Raw genomic sequence first — 14,298 nt, forward strand, 5'->3', positions numbered from 1 at the left:
AAAATTTTGGGCATTATAATCGTGGCATATTTTTGCAGTTTCTAACAAAAGAGATTGAAACACAATTTTCTTAATAGAAGTTACACTTCGTAAGAGTGAATCAGTCTTGTGTGTGTATTTTCTCAGTGAGTAAGGCAATGTTTGAGAGATTTCAAGTTCAAGCTGTTTTAATGGTAGACTTCTGAGACAGATGTTTCTGTACATTTATACAGAGAATCTTCCAATATTTTTGTTTATGGCCCATAATTATTTGCTATGCTCCTTTATATATATAAATATATAAATAACACAAATTTTAATGCAAATTCTATTGATATTTAAGCCACAGAGAAGTACTCATACAGAGCTCTACACTGTTATTCACTGTTGCTCTATACTATCACAGTATGTGATTGAGGAATGCAAGTGAGTACAGTATTGAATGTGTGAGTGTGAGTTTACTGTTACTCTCAGTAACATTGTCCAACTCTACAATTTATAAAACTTTTCTAAAAAAGTCTATATTGGTATTCTTTTTGCTTCTTTCAAACTTTGAGGCAATGTTTATGGAACAACCATCTCAATACAGGTTTACGTATTGAAATTTCACTCTCTGCTTCTATTGGATATGAAACATGAAGCTATAGGAGTTAACTGAGATCATATTGAGGAGCTTTTGCTTTTAATGGGAATGTTGTTGGCCTTTAACCTCAATTTGAGTATTCAGATTTGGAAGTCAATTTCTAGTGAAGCATTGTAATTATTACTGTACATAGGGTTTTCACTGAAACACTGTTAATGACAATAATATTATCAGAAAGATATAATGTATGCTTTATTAGAAATTCCATTTGTTTGCACTACAGAGATCATGGCAGTTTGTGTTAAAAATGTGTCTTAATAATCTCTTCATCACAACAAGGAGCCTCTTTCATAAACTGTAACTTTTTAAAAATGCCCTTTTTCTGCTCAGCTTCCAGATACTCTGTGATATAAAATTGTTCTTCATTTTCATTAAGTGCAAACATAATATTCTCTTTTGGTAAACTATTACTACAATTGAAACAATTTTTTTAATCAGTTGGTGCATTTGATTTACCAAAGGTTGTGTGCTTAGAATTACTTTACATTTTAATTAGAGCTGCAGTAATTTGTTAGCTAGCTCTGAACTCTGATGAACACGAGTCTCTAGGCATGTTTGGAAAAGCTCATGAATTCTCTGCCATTCGCCTAATGAGCTGTCGGAAAGGTTCCATCAATAGTGTCGAAAAATTTGTTTAAGGACCCTCCAGACGTGTTCAAGAAGCTTGAATGAGCAAGGGCTAATACAAAATGTGTGCCATTGGGCTAAATATTTCTGGAAAGGTCCTTTGCTGCTAATATAAGGAGAATTAAAGGTCATCGTGAACGTTTGCTTTGGAGAGGGTGTTTTTGAAATGTGGATTGTAAAACATAGCTATTAATAGCTTCAACTCTTGAAAAGGACAGTGTGAAGGTGTATCTATCTGACAATCTCCTTCCCTGCCACAATGCAAGGGTGTATATGGCCTTTTCTATTCTCCACTAACCACAGCACAGGGATTTGAGGAATACATATAAAAAAAAAAACACCTCCCTGTGAGGATAATAATCTTTTAATAGGCTAGCAAGTCAATGGAAATCTAGTACCATCAGTGTTGCCACAGTGTCACACAAATGCTTTGTAGAAGAGGAAGAGTTTTTGACAGTTCCTGCTTGAAAGAAGCTGAAAGGCACAAGGTGGTGATCTCTTCTCATGTCATTGGCCTACTCAGATCACTGTGCTTCTGGGAATTCACAGAGACACAATAAATCCTCCGTACTATTCACAGCACAAGGGTTATGGTGCAATATCCTCTTGGAGCTTAAAGGATATGTGAATGTCACTCTTCAGGATGAATTCTGAGGAATATGTTGTGGAATAGTCTACAGTTACTAATAGTCCTGTAAGTCATTTCTAAATGAAACTTGTTAACTACCTAATACCTTGAGTTAAAAAAGTAGGCATCTGTTCTATAACCATATGTCAGTAGTCTCACTGCTGTCATTAACAGAAGTTTCTAAGAAGAAACGTGTAAATATTTTAAAAAGTAAGAGCATACACAGGAATATTTACTTCAGACTGAGGCAGTGAAGAAAATACCAGCTTCTTATAAGCCAAGATACAGAGCCCAAAAAGATTCCAGGAAAACGTCAAATCACACTAAAGCTCCAAGGTTCTAAGATAATTTAAGATATTTTTTTTTCCTTCTTCTTTAGTATTAGCAATAGTGTCTTAGTCTGTAACTCCCTAAACAGGCCATTGACTGTTCTTGATTAGAGAAATAAAAGATTATTTGTTAAAACTACCTCTTTTAAGTCTTGCTCCCCTAGCTAACAATACAGACATAGTTTCAGAGAAACAGACAATAGCTTAGGTTTTTTTCTTATGTGCAACATCCAATGCTGTTAAAATTCTTTTCTTATATTGATTCAAAGATCGAAGCCGTAATTCCTTTAAGTGGTATATTCTTTATTGCAGCGCTGGATGCACGGGGGATCTCTCCACCTATCGTGCATACCCAAAGCAAAAAGCAGTCTTGAATTTATACAATCAATCTATCAATATTCTACAAGCACCTATACATATGCATTACCTATCCCCGCCTTCCCTCGCTTCTCATGCTAATTAGCCTTTTGGCACCTTGCGCCTGCGTAGAGCCTTCCAAGAATTGTGGGCAGGGGTCTTTGGGACGTGGGCAGGGGTCTCTGGGAGGAAGACCCCGAGTCTTCCTCACAGTGTACTTTTCACCTTTGGTCAGGAATCTGCTGAATTGGCATGTTTTGCCAATTCTTCCGTTTGTTGTATCTTTATAATGAATTCCAATGTCCAGTTTTGAGATTTATAGTCCTTACATTTGTTTCTCTGTCCGTCTGCCGCTTCCTTATCATGAGTTTCAGTGTCTTGTTTCGAGATATACAGTCCATGTCTGGGGATTGTCCTTGCCTCCCCAATGCCTCCCCAATACCTCCTTAATCAATCCCCCCTTTTCTTTTCTCATGCAAATTCTTTTGCATCAGATACTTTCATTATTTACAGTAACACAACAAAGCAGGCATCTAAACAACATGCACACAAATATTCCTAATACTACTAATGCGATTAGAGCAATGAACACTTGTTTCAACCATTGAAAATTGGGCAACCAGGAGGTTAACTTATTCCATATTTCACTAAAACTCCACGAAAGATCATCTTTACTGATCTCATGTAGGACCCTTGTCTGCTTCCATATTTCTTTCAGGTCGGTAGAGATCCTTCCACTCTGATCTACATACACACAACAACTTGTATCTATTACTGTACAGACTCCCCCTTTTCTGGAAAATCTAGTAAATTCTTTTACTTAATACGGAAATTTTCTTTCCCAATCATTATGATATGTACCCCTCAATACCTTACCATGCACATTTGTCAAGGAGGCTAACATGGACATTCGTTGTAACAATTTCCAATTCCAAACAAGTAATACAAAAGACAATATTAAACTTATACCAACTAATATCAATTGTTCAATTACAAGATGTCTGATTTCCCACATAAGTAGTATCCGTATTTATACAATGCTGTTTTCCCATACCCCTAGGTGGGTTACACCTTTGTACACATACATAGTAAGATTCCAACAGCACAAAGCTACTCACTTCTAGTTCCAAAACTTCTTCATATTTTTGACCCCAAGATGTGTTTTCCCACAAATTAGTCCAAGATAAGTTTGCAGGCAACGGAATCCCGATTAACGATACACCCTTATTCCCATGCTGTGGCAGATGGGTGCATACCCAACAGTTCGTCTTATTAGTTACTTGAGAAATTGTTTGTATTAAGGTCAGGTGTAAGTTCTCATCCCAAGTTGCCCACCCCGAATCCGAGAACCGCACCCCTGCAATCATTAGGATCTGGAAAACCGTAATTTTGTTGGTCCAATTGGAGTGGTGGTTTATATCCTCGCCGGGACCTTCTTCACTCTTGAATTGTGGATCCAAGCTGCTTGCTTCTTAATCTTAATGGCGGTATGTGTTGTCAGTAATACTTGGTATGGTCCCATCCACTTTCCTTCCATTTTTCCTGTAGGGGTTGTCCTGAAAAAGTCTTTATATATATATAATCCCCGAGCTTAAAGGGGTGGATTGGTTGATCCAACCCTCTAGCCCTGGTCCCTAAAACAAATTTATGTACTTTATTTAATTGTTTCTGAAGTTCAGTTATATAAGCATATAAATATTCTGATCCTAACTGCGTTAGGTCCTCTCCACTAAATAGAAATTGCTATGGCCTTCCATATAAGATTTTGAAGGGACTCAAATTCCCTTTTATTCTAGGTTTAACTCTAATTCCAAGTAATGCTAAAGGGAGGGATTGAGGCCATGACAAATTAGCTTCTTATCCAATTTTAGCTATTTATTGTTTAATTAAATGGTTCATTTTTTCTACCTGTCCACTTGCCTGTGGTCTATAAGGAGTATGCAGTTGCCAATCTATCTTTAGAATCTTACTTATCTGTTCTACCACTTGTGCACAAAAATGTGAAACTCTATCAGAAGACATTGCTACTAGAATCCCAAAGCATGGTATTATTTCATTTAACAAGACTTTAACCACTTCTCTTGCTTTGTTTGTTCGACAGGGAAAGGCTTCAGGCCTTCCTGAAAACGTGTCAGTCAGAACCAGTAAATAATGATACCCCCTTTTCTAGGGAGTTCTGAAAAATCAATTTGCCACTGTTGCCCCGAATAATTTCCTTTACCGATTATTCCAAATTTTATTCTATTCTTGGTATTGGGGTTATTGTGTAACCAAATGCTACATTGTTGAGTTACTTGTTTTATCATATCGTCCCACTAATGTCTGACTCAGGCTCTTATGCAGTGTGCCAGCTCCCCAGTGCGTTTGATTGTGTTCTGTAAGAACTATGGGCCATGTCAAACTAGAGGGTATTACTATGTGGTTATCTTTTAAATATACTCATCCATCTGGTTTCATTTTACCTTTCAAATCTTCAATTAATTTTAAGTCTTCTTTTGTATAATTTGGATATAGTTTGGATTTTACCGTCTGGTATCAAAGACAATGCCTTCACCTCAGTTATTTCAGCTGCCTGCTTAGCCTCTGCCAATCGATTTCCAATTTCAAAATCGGTGTTCCCCTTTTGGTGTCCCTGACAATGCATGATAGCTACCTTTTCTGGTTGTTTTACAGCCTCTAACAATTTTAAAATTTCTTCAGCATACTTTGTGTTTTCACTGAGCGGTCAGCAATCCATGTTCTTTCCAAATTGCTCCATGAGCATGTACCACGCCGAATGTATATTTAGAATCTGTCCAAATATTTACCCTTTTTCCCGCTGCCAGTTCCAATGCTCTCGAGAGAGCAACTATCTCCGCCTTTTGAGCTGATGTTTCAGGGGGTAAAGGCTTAGACTCGATTACCTGCTGAGTAGTTGTTATAGCATATCCAGCTTTACGTTGTCTTTGCATAACAAAACTGCTCCCATCCGTGAACCAAGTTTCTTCCGCATCTTCCATGGGCTCCTCCTTAAGGTCTGGTCAGCTGGAATACACAGTCTCTATAGTTTCTAAACAATCGTGAATCACAGGCTGTGCCGGAGCATCACTAAGAAAAGAGGCTAGATTCACAATATTAGTTATCACAATTTCCACGTTGTCCTGTTCTACCAATATTGCTTGATATTTCAAAATCATCAATTCTTGTTTAAGTTGTTTAAAGACTTTTTGTGCTTCTCCAGTCCAGACTAACTTTGACTGGTTAATCTTTATCAATTCACATAGAGGCTTTACCAATAGTCCATAATTATAAATCCAAAGGCGACACCAACCTGTCATTCATAAAAAGGTTTGTAGCTCCTTTACCATTTGAGGTTCTGGAGTCTGGCAAATGACTTCCTTATGTTCAGTTCCTAGTTCTCGTTGTCCTTCCGAAATTTCAAATCCCAGATAGGTCACACTTTGTTGAGCCAGCTGGACTTTCTGTCAAGAGACTTGATATCCATTTAAACCCAGAAAATTAAGACGACTTATAGTCCATTGAATACAACTCCCTTTAGTCTCAGTAGCTATTAAGAGATCATCTACATATTGTAACAAAGCACCTTCAGTGTCCGGAGGCATCCATGTTTCGAGTTCCCTTGCTAATTGGTTTCCAAAAATAGTGGGGCTATTCTTGAATCCTTGAGGTAGTAATGTCCACGTAAGCTGCGTCTTTCTGCCTGAATCGGGATTTTCCCATTCAAAGGCAAATAGGTTTTGGCTTTCTGTGGCTAAGCCTAGGCAGAAGAAGGCGTCTTTTAAATCCAGTACGGTAAACCAGACTTGACTATTCTTTAATTTAGTCAGCAAAGTATAAGGGTTTGCCATTACTGGATGTATATCCTCAGTGATTTTATTTATGGCCCTCAAATCCTGAACTAGCCTATAGCTTTTTCATCTGCCTTTTTAATTGGCGATATGGGTGTATTGTATTCTGATTCGCATTCAATCAATAATCCATACTGTAAAAATTTATTATCTCTTTAATTCCTTTCCTATCTTCTATCCTCAAAGGATATTACTTAACCTTAACGGGTTTCTCTCCTGGCTTTAATTTAATAATTATTAAGGTCACATTTTTACCTCTTTCAGGGGTTTCAGTAGCCCAAACTCCTGGACATACTTGATCTGTGATCTCTAAAGGTATTTCACTTTTAGGGCCAGTTTGTATTAGTGCCAAGCTTAACACATTTGTTAGTTGTTCTTCTCCTATACTTAATTCCATTTTCCCTTTTTCAAAGACAATTTCTGCTCCTACTTGCTCTAATAAATCTCTACCTAAGAGTGCCCATGAGGAGCTAGGCATATATAAAAATCTGTGTATGCCCCATTGTTTCCCTAACTTGTACTTCAAAGGTTCACAAAAATAAGCCTTTTCGGTTACACCTTGTCCTGGTTTCAGTTAGAACAGAGTTAATTTTCTTCCTAGTAGCTGGTGGAATGCTGTGTTTTGGCTTAGGATGAGAAGAGTGCTGATAACACCCTGATGTTTTAATTGTTAAAGAGCAGTGCCCATACCAAGCCAAGGACACCTCAGCCCCCCCCCCGCCCCGTCCTGCCAACAGGCAGGCTGGGGGCGCAGCAAGAGCCGGGAGGGGACAGACCCAGGACAGGCGACCCAAACCAGCCAGAGGGGCATTCCATACCATCCGACGCCAGGCCAAACAATACATAGGGGTGGCTAGCCGGGGGGAGGGGGCCGGACCGCTCGGGGCCAGGCCGGGCATCGGTCAGCGGGCGGCGAGCAACCGCACCGTGCATCACTTGTTTGTACACATTATTAGTAGTGGTACTATTATCATCATTGTATTATTATTATTATTATTATTATTATTATTATTATTATTATTATTTTGTCTTATTAAACTGTCTTTATCTCAACTCACGGGCTTCACTTTCCATTTCTCTCCCCCGTCCCAGAGAGGGAGGGGGAGGGTGAGCAAACGGCTGTGTGGTGTTTAGCTGCCGGCCGGGTTAAACCACGACACATCTTTTACCCTAACATAATAATTCTGTGAAGGCATTAATGCTTGATTTAGAACTGAATACGTTGCCCCATATCAATAAGAAATTTCACTTCCATTCCTCCCCTAGCTTCATTATAACCAGTGGAGGATCCTCTAGGGTAGATTCCCCAAGTCCCCATTATTCCTGTTGAAATCAGGGGTCGATTACCCTAGGAAAAGGCTAGTCAATTTGTCCTCCGAAGCCAGGTCCAAACCGTTTTGTTTTATTTATTTATTTATTTATTTATTTTCATTACATTTCAGAGTTGGTCCAAAAATTCCATAGGGGTTTCTTTTAGACCTTGTTGGAAGCATATTCTCAATTCCCAATTCATCCAGGTTTTAGTATTTACTTAACTGTTCATAATTTTCAGGATGATTCGGGTCTTAGTGGGGGTCGGTCAGGGGAATGCAATTGTCCACAGTTCCCTGAGCGGTCCCATCGGCAATCTGAGCTCGCACATGAACTCAGGTTGTTTTAAGAGTTAACTGGTTTTCTGTTTCTGTGACAACTCTCTAGGACCCATCATGGTCCCTTTGCCCCAAAGGGCTAACACCCATGATTTTAAGATCTCTGCCTCGGGCAGAGGCAGAACTATTATCATTCCTACATCCTCTTTCCCTGCTCATTCAACTTCAAACACCTTTAACACTTTCAACAACCCTTTTAACACTTCCTTTATCTTTCTCCAGCCTGTACTTCTCTAATGCCATCATCAAAGGCTCAGTCAGGGGCCAACTTAATTCCGTACCTTTTCCCACCAAGATGCTGAAACATCAGTATACAACATTTCATCCTGTTCTGCTTCTCCAAAAACAACACTAACTGTAGCAAAATATTATAGTTTAAAGTTCCATTTAGGGGCCACTTTTCTCCACATTCCAGCTTATAAAGTGGCCACCACTGATTACGATATTTTATCAATGTTTTCCTGTTCACACTTCGACCGGCAGATCCTCCAATATCCTTCCAGTGACTTAAAACACATTCTAACACACTTTTCTTTAAAATTTCACTGCTTGTTTGCCCCCCCATTTTCCAGTTTACACTTTCAGAATACACATGTTACTTACAAAAGCATATCACAAAACGTATCACTCACAAAAATACGGGCATGCATTATCTTTCAGTAGCGATGTCACAAAACTACTATTACCAGCAATATTGCCAAAATCACAATAACAATAGTCAGAGTCAAATTCCACATGCGATAAGTCAGAAAACCGAACTGTGTAACACCGTAACGATATCTCTCTTATAACAATGCCACGAACCTACTATTACCACCAGAAAAATAGCCAAAATCACAGTAACAATAACCAAAGTTAAATACCATACTCCATGAGTCAGAAAACCGAAATAGACAACACAATTCCAGATGGACCTTAAAGCGAGCTCTTTCCTTAAGGTCCCCAAATATACTTATGGTGCTTACCACAAAGTATATACCAAACACTGCCTCGCAGAAGATCACCTTCTGACTTACAGACAGTTCCAGATACAGATGGACCCCAAGGTCCCCAGATATACTTGTGGTACTAACCACAAAGTATATACCAAATACTGTCCTGCAGAAGTCACCTTCCGACTTACTGGACAGTCCCAGATGACCGGTCTACCAGAAAACCAAACCAGAATAAAGAATATACTCACTTACAATGATGGGGTCCTTGTCTGCCTCCGCAGTGATCCGGTGAGTCGAGGAGTCCCTCCGGGAAATCCCGGGGGTACCCTAGGGAGTCCTGTCCCCAGCGGGTCCTGCGGTCCGGCAGAGAGGTCGTCCCATCTGGGTCGCCAGATTGATTCAAAGATCGAAGCCGTAATTCCTTTAAGTGGTATATTCTTTATTGCAGCGCTGGATGCACGGGGGATCTCTCCACCTATCGTGCATACCCAAAGCAAAAAGCAGTCTTGAATTTATACAATCAATCTATCAATATTCTACAAGCACCTATACATATGCATTACCTATCCCCGCCTTCCCTCGCTTCTCATGCTAATTAGCCTTTTGGCACCTTGCGCCTGCGTAGAGCCTTCCAAGAATTGTGGGCAGGGGTCTTTGGGACGTGGGCAGGGGACTCTGGGAGGAAGACCCCGAGTCTTCCTCACAGTGTACTTTTCACCTTTGGTCAGGAATCTGCTGAATTGGCATGTTTTGCCAATTCTTCCGTTTGTTGTATCTTTATAATGAATTCCAATGTCCAGTTTTGAGATTTATAGTCCTTACATTTGTTTCTCTGTCCGTCTGCCGCTTCCTTATCATGAGTTTCAGTGTCTTGTTTCGAGATATACAGTCCATGTCTGGGGATTGTCCTTGCCTCCCCAATGCCTCCCCAATACCTCCTTAATCAATATAACCTGCTAATCTTATAGGCCATTCTGAAACCATAACATCAGACTTAAGGCTGAAAGGAGAGACTAGATGTTGCAGAATCTTTAATATTATGTGTATTGCTGACATAATTTTTCCCTAGATCATGCACAAACATTTTCCTTCCAGATAACATGTTATTTGCAATAATGGAAAAATGAAAGTGTGGTCTTTTTTTTTTTTTTTTGATTGTTTCAAGTTTTCCTATTAAATCAAAACCAAAACAAAATTGCTTATTGAGAAGTATTGTGTGAAGCTTCCCCACTTCTTATAGACAGTAATGCAGAGATTCTGATAACAAGGCTTATCCTCAAAGTTTGGAAATTCCTATGTAAATCTGCATCAAAATTCTAGTAGGTGATTTGGAAGTATTAAAAGTGCTTTGGATGGGAAGTAGGTATGATTGAAACATCTTAGTTGGTACTGAGAGTTTATCTGGGAGAAACACAGAGGTTACCATTTACATATTGAATGTTTGCAACACTAACACAGATCTGGATTCAAATTAGGTATGTGATTAAATCTCTAACTTATGGAAGTTAATATATTAACAATTAAAGATTTTTTTTTTTTTTTTTTTTTGGTTGTGTATGCGTATACTGAACTGTGAATATCTCAGAAGATGCTTAATGGAAGGCTTACAGAGAAGAGATTTTCATGAGCATTTCTCAGGTGTCGACATTCTATCTGTGCCAATGCAAAAGCTCCCAGCAGTATACATCTCTGATCAGTTAAAAATGCCAAAGTATGTAACAGCCGCATTTGAAGAAGGTTCTTCAGACATTTGTGTGATTTACTTTATTGTCTTATGGATGATGCACTAATGCATCTGATTATGAGTTATATGGGCATGTATAAATTATCTGTTTAATTTCTAAATATAAATGGTTAATAACTCTAAATGAGATTTCATTTACAGTAAAAAAGGATTTATTTTCTTCATTCTTTTAAAATGCAATACATAGTACCAAGTAGTTGCTAGCACAACTATCTTCTGTGTTGATAGCATTGTTTGCATTGGGCAGAAGAAATGAGTATTTCATTAGATATGTCATGTACATATAAAATGACCTGCCCAAAATCTATAACAAATAATTGCCTCCCTTTTAATTAAAAATGTGGGAATTCCAGTGAACATTTTTTACACATTTGCTGAAAGTCTACTGACAGCTAGTGATTATGGCTATTGGTGTCAAAATTTTTTGTCTTTAATACATATGGAAATACAGACTGAAAAGATATACTAACCTTCTACTGAACTATACTTTATCATGGAACAGTAATTTCTGTTTTCCTTTGTTGCATTTTCTAGGAAGATGTAAAGTTTTTTTTTTTTTTTTCTTTTATCTGAATGACAGTGATGCATCAATGTGATGAATGACATTAATTTCAGTAAGTGTATGCATTTGGACCTGTTGCAGACCACCAGATTATGTAACTGTATTTTGATTGTGAAAATCATTTTTACCACTGGATAATGTCACTGCCCAACCCCATCAATTAAGAAAATCCATGTATAAGTTCTTTTTAATTCTCTGTCTCATACATGTATATACACAAATGTGTATATATACTTTTATATATACAGATATAAAGTGTATATATACTAGTATATATTCATATATAAATCTTCAACTCCAGTGTTGCTTTCAGTAAAAGCTACAAAACTTCAGGTTATGTTGCTATGTTTGTGTCGGTACCTGCAAGAGGCAGTGGATAGCAAGAGTACATGCTTTTGATTTTGTGGTGATTTAGAAAGTAGTTAAGTGTGATGTACATAAGCATGGAGGACACTTGAGTGACAGCCCCATAGACTCTGTATCCTTTGCACAGTCTGCTGTGTTCAGTTTACACTGCATATGATGTTTCTAAAGTGTTTGCCAATTTTACTAATGAATGTTCATCAGCACTCATGTTGTGGCACTGATTAATCTTCCCCCATTTTTATATTTTAAACTGGAAAAGAGCATCACCTGCTGACTTAAAGGGCCTGAACATCCTCTCAAATTAAATTACCTTACATGGATTATCTGGTACAGTTTCACTGCCTATAACAGATACAGAAGGGTTTTAAAGGTGATTTAAAGCCAAGGAGTAGAAGAAGGGAAATGTAATGTTTAAATCATCTGCAAATGTAATGTTTAATCATCTGCAGGGACACTAGGATACTTAAACTACAAACTGTTTTTAAGGAAAATAAAAGCTGTATTCCCCTGCCCTTTTTTCTGACTTCAGAATATGAGTACCTGTGCTGGATTAAGCCAAAGAACAGCCCAATTCAGTGTCTCTCAGAGTGGCCCAAACTAGTTACCTTAGAAGATGTAAAAGACTAGTGAATAATTTGTGGTGTAATAGTTATGAAGAGTATGTGTGGTAGTAATGTGGTGAAGGGACAAAATGGGGAGTGTGTGTAAATGGTCTGCTTTGTCCACGATGTGATGATATGTTGATTTTGATGTGGGGAATTTTATTTATTTATCTATTTTTGATGTAAATGAAGTTTGTGGAGGCTGTTGGTTGTGCCAGTTGGTTGATTGACACATTGGTTGTCAGCCATCACTTTGCTATAAGCATGAAGAAAGGATTTCACTCTTATATTTAAAAGGGGAAGGGAATTATAGATGGCAGATGGCGGTTTACAATTTAGATATGTCAGACATGTTATCCATTGTACAGAACAAGCATGGTTTGCTAAAAATGAAGAAATACCAACTCAAGATTATTTAGGTACCAACTTTCTCCCAGGCTTAAAGAATGTAATATTTGGTTTTCATTGACTACTGTAAAGTGTTCATCTCAGAGAGTGTTCAGATAACCTTCATGGATTGATGAATGCAACTGATAGCTATTCCTGGGGAACTTAAAGGCTTAAATGAGTAGGAAATGATAAAATGATCTATTCAAACAGCTTTCTCTTAAATTCTTGACATTCATCTGTAACTATTGTTTACTTATTTCATAGAATTAAATAGTATAATCTATGCTTTATTACATTGTTGCAGCAGTTGTAATTTGCAAAGCACAGCAAATTAATTTAGTGAATAAGATAGCTAAATACTACTAAAAGCTTTCCTTGGAAAACAAAGCAACTTTCTTGACAGAGTTGATCATCTTGAAAACATACTGAGTCTGAATATGCCTCTTGGTAACAATGTCTTTAGTTACATTTTCATATGTTTTGTAGACATTGATTATCTCAAAACATATGCTGATGTGTTAGCATCCTCAATTTTTCTCGAATTTCTTTGGACTGTAATCCCATTAAGATTATAGCTCTTATTTTTTTTTTGCATAGTTTTTAAACTTTTTTTCTGAGGTATCATTATCATATTCTCTAGTGTTCCTCAGGCAAATGGGATTCTGATGGAAACTTCATTAAAGGAATTTTCTCAATCAAATGTGTTATGTTTGAGCTTTACTGACTCAATGAACTCTTGGTATCTGCACCACTCTTGAAGCAGTTAATCCCAATGTTTCACTACAGTGTGTGTGATTAAGCTCCACCATTTCTTTATTCTGAACCTGCCACCTGAGATTTTCATTTAAGAATTCCAAATTGTTACTCATGAAGACATCTATTAAATACCTCCATGGTCATTTCTTTTTCACAGCACAAAGTCCAAGTCTGTTCTCCATTCTGTAGCTTTGATTGCCCTTGCTGCCCTTTTCTTACTTTTTATTTATTTATTTTTTTTTTCAGATTCCTGTATTTAGTTTTGAAAGGAAAGAGTAGAACTGAACATAGAATCAGGCACGCAGATGTACTGCAAGTCAGTACAAAACCAACATGTGGTTTCTGTTTGGTTTTGCTGTTTCTTTCCGGAAATACAGCATTCTTGGCTTTTTAACACTACTGGGTGTTTTCAGAGTTACAAATATTCTTTCCTGTCTATGTGCAGATAGGACTCGGGTTCACTTGTTATTTTGTAACCTGATTGCTCAGTACTTTGAGGTCTTCTGCATTTTTTTTTCCCCATCAGCCTTAATTTTTAAAACCCTGAATACCTTAGGATCATCAGTGAATGCTAGCACTTTTTTATTTACCCCTTTTTCTAGAACTGTCAAGTTTGATGTTTTCTCTATATGAAGCATAGATTTGTTTAAACAATTTTAAATTTTATGAAACGAATGTCAGTAGTGATAAAGTTGCTGGAACAAAACCAATCTGATCATGGCAAAAGCTCTCTCTTACTCAAGTACAGCATGGTTATATAATGTTGGACAACCTTTGCTGAGGGTCATATCAAGCATTTAGGCTCACATTCTCAAGGTTCCCAACTCTTACTCAGTTCATTAGCTGCATAATGGAGAAAAGTGAAGCATTTATAAATACAGTT

General features: G+C 37.7%; 1 long non-coding RNA gene across 3 annotated transcripts in view; it reads left to right on the forward strand.

Annotated features, from left to right (window-relative positions):
• Positions 1-14,298, forward strand: part of LOC311444195 — a 257,260-nt gene that overhangs the window by 43,806 nt on the left and 199,156 nt on the right. Inside the window, exon 1 of one of the 3 annotated variants that reach the window (XR_014697709.1) lies at positions 10,576-10,633. The exons of the other annotated variants lie outside the window; for them this stretch is intronic. This is a non-coding gene — a long non-coding RNA (uncharacterized lncRNA). Of the gene's footprint in view, positions 1-10,575; positions 10,634-14,298 lie in introns of those variants that run through there. 3 annotated transcript variants of the gene reach the window in all.

Source organism: Aythya ferina (genome assembly GCF_964211825.1).
Source record: "Aythya ferina genome assembly, chromosome: 13".
Lineage (NCBI taxonomy): Eukaryota > Metazoa > Chordata > Aves > Anseriformes > Anatidae > Aythya > Aythya ferina.